Source organism: Podarcis muralis, chromosome 3 (assembly GCF_964188315.1).
Source record: "Podarcis muralis chromosome 3, rPodMur119.hap1.1, whole genome shotgun sequence".
Taxonomy (NCBI): Eukaryota; Metazoa; Chordata; class Lepidosauria; order Squamata; family Lacertidae; genus Podarcis; species Podarcis muralis.
In genome coordinates this window covers 104,330,471-104,339,872 of record NC_135657.1, presented here as the reverse complement: position 1 = coordinate 104,339,872, position 9,402 = coordinate 104,330,471, and positions in this window count along the sequence as shown.

The following is a 9,402-nucleotide window of genomic DNA, read 5'->3' as shown; positions in this document are numbered from 1 at the left end:
CCCCCCCATCCCAATGGCTCTTGGGATATCAGTGCGGAGAGGCCTTTAAACCACTCCCTCCTGCTTTTGTATTGGACTGTGGGTCCTTAGCAGCCTCACAATCCCTGGTGTGCTGCATTCTAGGAATTATCATGAAGTCACAACTTCATCTGAATTTTTTGGAACTGAAGAATGAATTGGAGCCACCCAATTCCAAAAGCATTGTCAAATATGCTTTAGTACGACAAAGCAATTTTAAAATTATAACATATTTGGTTATCCATACAGTCAATAAATGTCTTTGCTGCCGAAGGAATAATCCAATAAAGCAGCAAAACAATACAAAACGTTGAAATCAAATATCCCCAGAGCTGAAAATGCCAGGGGTGCCACTGAAACTGTATATTTCAGCCATCAAGGGACAGGAAAGTAGACAGAAAGGTGTTTAAATCCCACCTAAATGTTAATAATGAGAAAGACAGACACACTTCACCGATGAAAAGGATGGCTGGTTGTCATTATTTCATGATCATGGTGCATCTCATAATGCTACTTTTTGATTGGGATATATATTAGGAAACTTATTTATAACCTGAGGGGATAATTGTGGCACCCTTCAACCCAATTTAAGCTCTTTTGGGTCTTATTAATTTAAATGGGAAAAGTGACACGTGTGCTTAAATGTCTCCCGTGGAGACAAAACAGACTTAAAAGTTCATATAGTTTTGGCTGCGACATGACCTTGGAATTAAAATCATGCAGCCACTTACATTAGTGTTTGTGGTTTATAAAAGCCTGACTCAAATCATCTAAAATCTCTGGCCTTTCTAGAAAAGCAAATTAAACACAGATGTTGCCATGGTCGTGGGTGACTCCAGCCAGGGCCGTCTTAAGCATATCCGGCGCCATGGTGCAAAGCTCCCTCTGGCACCCCCTGATGCCAGGAGGCACTGCATCCAGCCTCTGCCTCTTCCCTGGTGCCCTCCAGAACTTGGTGCCCCGGCGCCCCGCGCCACTAGACTCTATGGGTAAGACGGCCCTGACTCCAGCAAAGAGCAACTTGTAAGAGCTTCAGAACAGCCAAAATTTCAAATCTGTACATTACCAGGTGGCAAATCTCTACCTTTTTCATCCTGAGCCTATGCTCTTTTGGTTGCATCCAACAAAGTCATGCAAGGACTTCCGCTTGGACAATGGAATTTCCCCTCATTCTCTAAATCCTCCAGAAAGCCAGAACTTCACCTGCTCCCCACTGCAGCTTTTCTCCTTCAGTCTTTGGAGGGTGACAGAGACATGATGGAAGAAGTGGGGCCTGTAAGCACATCCCTGCTCTGCTCTCACAAGATTCGAGTTTAGCTCTTTAACAGACTCCTGCAAAGAGATGTGATTCAGCAGAAAGTATTTTACCGAAAATGTGGTAGTAACTGGAGCCTTCCTTTTGGGTGTGTGTGGGGGGAGCAATCTTTCTTTAATTTTTATTAAATTTACTAAATTACATTTCAAAATACCATACATCCCAGCACAGTTTACATGAACTAAACCATTCAGTAATCCATTGTTACATCCATCAAAACATTTACACTGTTGAATTTATCTGAATGCTACCAGTGTTTTTAAATGAACACAGTTTTCCTCCATATAGTCAGTAAACATTTCCCAGTCTTCTTTAAATGTATGTTCTTCTTGATCTCTTATTCTATATGTTAAATCTGCAAGCTGCGCATATTCCATCAGTTTAAGTTGGCATTCTTCTTTGGTTGGGACCTCGCTCGTTTTCCATTTTGGGGCTAACAAAAAACAGGCCGCCGTAGTAGCATACTTAAATAGTCTTTTTTGACACCTGGGAATTTCCCACTGAATTATCCTCAACAAAAAGGACTCTGTGTGGTGTTTTTTTTGGAAAGGTACCTTAAAACATTTTTTTCAGTTCATTATATATCATTTCCCAATACTCTTTTACCCTTTTTCAACTCCATCACATATGATAAAACGTACCCTCAACCTCGTTACATCTCCAGCACTTACCGGTATTTGATTTGGACTTATACATTTTAGCAAGTCTGCTCGGACTTAAATATCATCTGTAAATCATTTTCAGGTAGTTCTCCTTCGAAGAATAACATGCTATGAACTTCAGATCGCCCTTCCAAAGTTTTCCCCAGAGTTTCAAATCTGTATTATGTCCTATATCTATTGCCCAGTGTGTCACAAAGGAGGGAGCAATCTTGACAATAAACCAGTTGTCTCATTGATTAATTGAGATTTGCCTTGACTCCAGAAAAACCTACAGCTGTTTCTTGCTGCTCTAGGTGTGATGCAGAGGCATATCTCAGAGTCAAAAGGACTTGTGTGCATATTTCTCATCACATGAGTTTAAGCATGCTTTTGCTCCTTAGTTTGCAAATGAATTGTTTTCTCGTAACTGTTAACCAGGGCTTTTTTTTTCAAGCTGGAACTCACCGGAACTCAATTCTGGCACCTCTCAGATGGGCACCATTGCCATTCTAAGAGAACAAGGGAGGTGTTCATGGTGAGTTCCGGCACCTATTTTTCTAGAAAAATAGCACTTCTGTTAACAGTGGCTCCTTTTTTCCTCTTTCAAGTCTCCGGAATGTGTTCTAGTACAGTCTAATTTATCAAAGTACAATATTGGATATCTAAAAAGGTGCCTCTAAATATACGTCTGAATAAATTAGGAAGGCTGTGGATCCCAGGTGGAGACATGCAAGCAGGGAATACGTACACCAGAAAATTTGGAATTATTCGGATCTGGGCAGTGGCAGTTCTGCTGTTTCTTTATGGGATGTGTAAAAATGTGCAGCTTAAACATAGTCAGGAAGATAATATAAGAAACATATGAGTTGTTTGTGCTGAAGATATCGCACATAATCTGTTCATAGAAGCTTCTCTCTCTTTTTTGGTGATGCGTAACAATGTCCATTGTGTGCATTGAGCATTCTACACTGAAAATTCTCCCATGCCTCAGAAATAAAAGGAGCTTTGTGCAAGTGTTGGAGCCACTGGAGATACATGGAATGCAATAAAGAGTTTCACAAACGAGGAGCACAATAAGTTTCAGAAATGTATCCTGACCGACAGGAGTTGTGTTTGCTTGAGTGCTTCTGGGTTTTTTGCTCGTTCGTTTACAGAGGGGAAAGCATAGATATATATATAGATATGTATAAACCTTTTAAGCTGGTAAGCTTAAAACAAACCAAAGGATAATATGTGGCTAATTCTAACCTCAGATATATGCATGGACATTCGAGCTTTAATAACTGCAGTCTGTATCCCATGAAGGACCGTAGGAAAACTCTTCTTATCAACAACCCAGAACACCTTGAATAAAAAGGCTGCCAGTCCCTTCTATGAGTGGATTTGCATTTCATATAAATGATTATTTCTTTTTTTAAAAAAATTAAAAATCTTTTTTATTGAGTTTTACATTGCAAATTTAAATTCAAACAACAAACATCCTCACCCTCATCATTCAGGATTCCCTGAATCCTTTGACTCCCCCCCCCCCACCCTTCCATGGTTACCATTTTCAATCTTTTCCCACTGCTTCACTTATTTTCTCTATTTTTCTTATATAATCCCATTTTACCTTAGCTTTTTTAGTACATTACAAACGTTACTCGAATCCTGCCAAAGTTTTTAGTTGTTTACAGCGTTCTCTTAGGTACATTATAATTCCCCCCCATTCCTTTTTAAAGTTCTTCTCTTCCTGGTCTCTGATTTTCCCGGTCAATTTCGCCATTCTGGCATAGTCCATCATCTTCACCAGCCGTTCATATATGACTATTTCTAATCACATGCTCAAAGCCCTGATGGAAAACAAGACAAAGCCTTTGTGTAGAAAGGGGGTTCGTTGAGTTAAATGGTTATAGGCTGAATCTAGAGCCAGTAAATGAAAGACTTCAGCCTATTTTGATCTGAATCTGGGGTGAAAAACAAAGCAAACCTAAATGAGCATATGGACATGCATATCTGAGAGCAGAATTTGCTTCTGCTTCTGCTCTTATGGCCTCTGACCAGCTTCTAGTGCCACTTTCCCGCACGAAAGCAGAGACCCCACACGGATCCCCATCAGATTCATGCATCTCCATCAAGTTTAGTGGGGCAGACCTCCAGATCGACATTGTGATGCATCAGTTGTTCTGATCTCCCTTGCTGGTCGAGGCCATATATATTTAAATATATAAACTAAAGTAACCAACAATAGCTATAGTATATATGGAATGTGTAATATCACATCAACCCATCATATGTTATATATTTATATATACGCACCCAATTGTATATAAGAATAAGAATATATTGCATATATATATATGTATTTCTAAGATACATGTACTTACGATAAAGGCAAAGATCACATTCACATCTTAGATGGTCTTCAAAATGTTAAATGAAGCGGATCTTCATTTAAGAAAATGTTTAGATGCCATTGCTTTGATGTAACTTTCCCCTTTTCTGTTTGAACATTAAATATCCTATATAACAGCAAAATTACTAAATGGGTGTACATATTTTCATAACCTGAACTGAAAGATAACTCTAAGGAGTTGACAGCACATTTTGATATTATTACTAACAATGGTATATATGACACAGACTTAATTTGATGGTTTTTGTTTTTTTATTTGCATCAGAGTAGAAACTGAGAATAAATTGCGTACCTTTTGTTGTATTGCTGATGCAAAAGAATAATGATTTATTCTAATTTATTTATTTTAAAGTGGGTGTCCTAGGCTTGTTTACAGGCAGTGAACATTGTTAACTTCTAAAGCCTCGTGCAAACGTTTTATAATATGAGTAAAATAAAAAAAGATGTTGTACAGCAGCATATCCCATCATCATTGCTCATCACAAATTATGTGGTATCACACTTGTCAACTTTGTAGAATGAAAATTTCTGTGTGGAAGCCCAGATGCGTGAGTACTGGTTTTGGTTGTTTGGAAGTCAAGCTTTATCAAACTTTCCCTGTGCTCAGAGACAATCTCTTCAAGTCTATCAAGCTTTTTTTTGCATAGAGCAAACATTGTCCTTTAACAAAGAATATCTAAAACTGACATTCCGGAGCCTAACTGTGTGGTCTGGGATCAGATGCGGTTGATCTGGCTTGGGGTTGTAGATATGATACAAAAGGTGGTCTGGTCAGACACCTGGATTCTCAGTCCTTGCCTAGCAAGCCAGGGGGTCTTAGCCAATGATTAATGACTCCTTGAAACAGGGAGTGATCCTCACTCCTTAAGAAACACTTATTTGCACCCAGAGTATTGTAATAACATTCAAGTACAACTATTCCCTTTTTTCCTCCTCCTCCTCCTCCTCCTCTTCTTTTTACAACTATTCCCTTTTGTGGCAAGGTATGAGAGAGAGCAGGGTGCTGAGCTGAGGGGGTGCAAAATTGAGAAGATCCATAATGGAGAAGATCCGTTTTGGGGAGCCAAATTTTGGGCTCACACATTGCCTTATTACAAAAGTTCACCAAATTCTGCCCCTGGAGAGACAGAGACAATATGGTGGATCCCACTCCAGGCACTTAAATAGAAATTGTTTATGTGGATCCATTTCAGTTGGAGTGCAAACTGAAACAACCTTGATCACCCTAACACAGACGTAGGCAATGTGGTGCTCCCCACAATACTATTGGGCTAGAGTTCCCATGATTCCCAGCCAGCATGGCCAATGATCAAGGGTGATGGGAGTTGCAGTCCAACAATATCTGGAGATCACTAAGTTGACGATCCCTGCAGTAGGGTGGCCTCTGCTGGGAGAGAGCTGGGAGGCATGTGGCTCTGTTGATTCTTCTTGATCTCTCAGCAGCATTTACTACCATCAGCCATGATCACTTGCCGGACAAACTCAGTGGGAAAGATTCAGGAGGCACAGTGATACACTGATGTCACTCCTATCTCCAGGGTTGGTTCCAAAGGGTGGCAATGAAGTTTCTGCTCATAGCTGTCAACCATCCCTTATTTGGCAGGAAACTCCCTTATCCCAGCGCCGTGTCCCACTGCTGTCCCTTACTGATGATGTCCCTTAAATTTCCTGGGTTTCAAAGGAAGCAGCTCCTCTCCCTCCCTCCCTGCCGGCCAGGGAGGAGGGAGACTCCAACTGTGTTGCTTGGCTGCGTTGCTCACCCAATAAGGAGTCTAAGAACGACTGGGGGGTGGAGCTTGCATGCCTTGTGCCGATCAAATCGGCCGCGTTGCCTGGGGACTCACCTTTGCTCAGCACTTCCCAGCGAAGAGGTGACGTGGTTTTCCTTGCTGCATCCCCTTTGCTGGGTTGCTGCACTGTGGGAACCACCACTTGAAGCTTCGTTTGGCTGCTGACTGGGCTTTCTGCCTTTGGCTCGGAGGGGCTCAGAAGATGAACATACCTGTGCCCAGAAAATCCCTTATTTTCGAGGCTGCTGGTCCCTTATTTTCAAATCTGTAAGTTGACAGCTATGTTTCTGTTTGAGCTCATGGCACTTTCCTATGCATTTTCTAGAGGGCTCAATTTCATCCTTTATGGTTTTTTAAAATATCCATATGAATCCTCTGTGGATCATCAAAATCCATCATTGGTCACTGTTGTCTATGTATATAGAGCAGCATCTGTCTTGGTATCTCTGTGGTGGAACCGTTATATATTTTGCATTAGAAGTTTTAGTGCAAAAGCAATTTATTTTTAGACCAGCTATATCACTAAGGGCTATGTTGGGATTGTCTTGTGTAACATGTAGTTCACCTGAGATGTGACTGCAACAAACACATGTGGACTTGCCAGGGAGTCGGGAAAGTCTGCACATGATTAGTCTATGGAGTTTCCTTGTATAAAATGTGGTGATAGCCAGCAACTTGAATGGCATAAAAATTCAAGGCCATCAATGGCTACTAGTCATGATGATTGTATGATACCTTCAGGATCAGAAGAAGCATGCTTCTGAAACCCAACAGTGGAAGAAGTCTATTGTCCTCATCTGGTGGACCATTTTGTGAAACAGGATGCTGGTCTAGGTCAGATCCAGAAAATCTCTCTCCTATGTTCTTTTGACTGGCTATAACCCCTGGTCAAGACTATATGGTCACAAACTCAATTTTACTACTGTGTAGTGTTTGAACCAGCTTTGAACTGGCTCTATTTCAGAGCAAAGTTTCATGCATGTAGGAAAAGAATCTGAAAAATGTAAATGAGAACTGGCAGGTTCTTCATGCAGTCTTTTAATTTCCACTGAAGACACTGTTGACATATATTTCAATGTAAATCAGACAGACAACTCTGTCTAGGCAGTAGAAGAAGAGAAAAACACAATAGGCAGCTTCATTGAGGTCCCTATTAGTACATCATTGCCTAATGGAGGGCACCTATAGATCAGGAAATAACACAGGGAGCAATCCTAGCAATCCTCAGCTGCAAAGTTCTTGTAAGATTTTGGAAGGATTAGAAAACTGGTTAATGAGTGACTAAGAACAACATCCAATGGGCAAACCAAGCACTGTAACTAGGTAACCCAAAATACGAATGGGGTGATCTTGCAAATGCTATGACCAGGTTTTCAGAATTTCTCAATAATTCATTCGTATATGAGCACCTGGAAGGGCAAGACATGGGCAAAATCTCCATGCATTCATATTGAGTCGAGTTTTCCTATTGACTTCCTTGGGCTGTGTGCGTGGGCTGTATTTGACCAGATACACGCACAGTGTTCTTGCACGTGTGGACTGCCCTTTTCATAAAGGTAAAGGTAAAGGTACCCCTGCCCGTACGGGCCAGTCTTGACAGACTCTAGGGTTGTGCGCCCATCTCACTCTATAGGCCGGGGGCCAGCGCTGTCCGAAGACACTTCCGGGTCACGTGGCCAGTGTGACAAGCTGCATCTGGCGAGCCAGCGCAGCACACGGAACGCCGTTTACCTTCCCGCCAGTAAGCGGTCCCTATTTATCTACTTGCACCCGGGAGTGCTTTCGAACTGCTAGGTTGGCAGGCGCTGGGACCGAGCAGCGGGAGCGCACCCCACCGCGGGGATTCGAACCGCCGACCTTTCGATTGGCAAGCCCTAGGCACTGAGGCTTTTACCCACAGCGCCACCCGCGTCCTGCCCTTTTCATAAACATGTTCAAATGAACTACTTCCCTGGAAATGGAGAAGGTTTTCGCAGGCAGGAAATGCCATCAGAGCTTCCCTGTCCACTAATAAGCCTTGGATTAGACCATTTTACTTTGTGGGGCGCAACTTTGGGGCAAGTCCAATCCTGTGGAATGCAACCTGACAATTGTAAGAATTCTGCAATCTTTTCTAGGGAAATCATCACAACCGTTTTGTCTGCTCAGGAGCCAGGGCCCATCTGTCAATTTTACTTGCTGACAGAAGGCTCCTTAGCTCCATGGGAAGGGTGATCGCTCAGTGATAGAGCACTTGTTTTGCATACAGATGGTCCCAATCCCTGGCATCTCCAGAAAGGGCTGGGAAAGATTCCCTGTTTGAAACCATGGAGAGGCACGGCCAGTCATTGTGTAGACAAGGCTGAGCTAGATGGATTATATGTGGCAGTTTCCTATGTTTATTGCCAGCAACTTGGTTACATATTCCCTGGTGAAATTGGATCCACCATTTGAGAACTGGCATGTGAAGCTATTGCTCCATTTTGCCCCTTGTGCTCTACAATTCACCCCAAATGGTGTGCGCAGCACTTTGCCTCCAGTGAGAACTTATCTCAAGGCACAGGACTCTTCAGCTTTCACCTCACACATCCAGAAGACAAACAAGCTGTTTTGAACTACTCAACTCAACTCATACTCAAAAGAAGTCACTGCTGTAAGTGGCACGGGGTCCACGCCAGAGTGGACCCCCAAGGTTTGCTTGTGCTGCCAGGAGGACCCAATCCTTTCACCATTACACAGAGAAATAGGAACCTAATCCTTGCACTGCTACACGGCGCAATCCAGTTGTTACAGCTGTGTTATGTTGGGTCAGGAGTGGCCCCTCTTGGTGAACTGGGACCTCAGCAGCTTCCCAAAAGCACTGACTCATGATGCTTGCACTGGTAAGAATCCTACATTTAGTACCCACCTGTAGACAAGAGATATTCCTGCATCATCGCTGCTGAACAGTCCATTGATGCTGTCTAGGTGTTCGGCAGGTAAGAGGTAGGAGGAAGAAGTGAATCCAAGTTCCCTTCTCCCTTCACAGCTCATAGCATCAATTCTCTGCTCAGTGAGAGGACATCATTGTCAATATTGTGTGAGAACACCTCTGGACCAGGGCTGTGAGTCTATCTGAGTCTATTTTGATGTACATACAAGTCAGTCTCGTTTGTATGACACACACACACACCCAAATCTATTTAAAGCTGAAAATATTTTAGTGCCCCTCTCCTAGAAAAAAGAGGAGCCTGGTCCCCTTCCTCTGAATGTATTACATCTCTA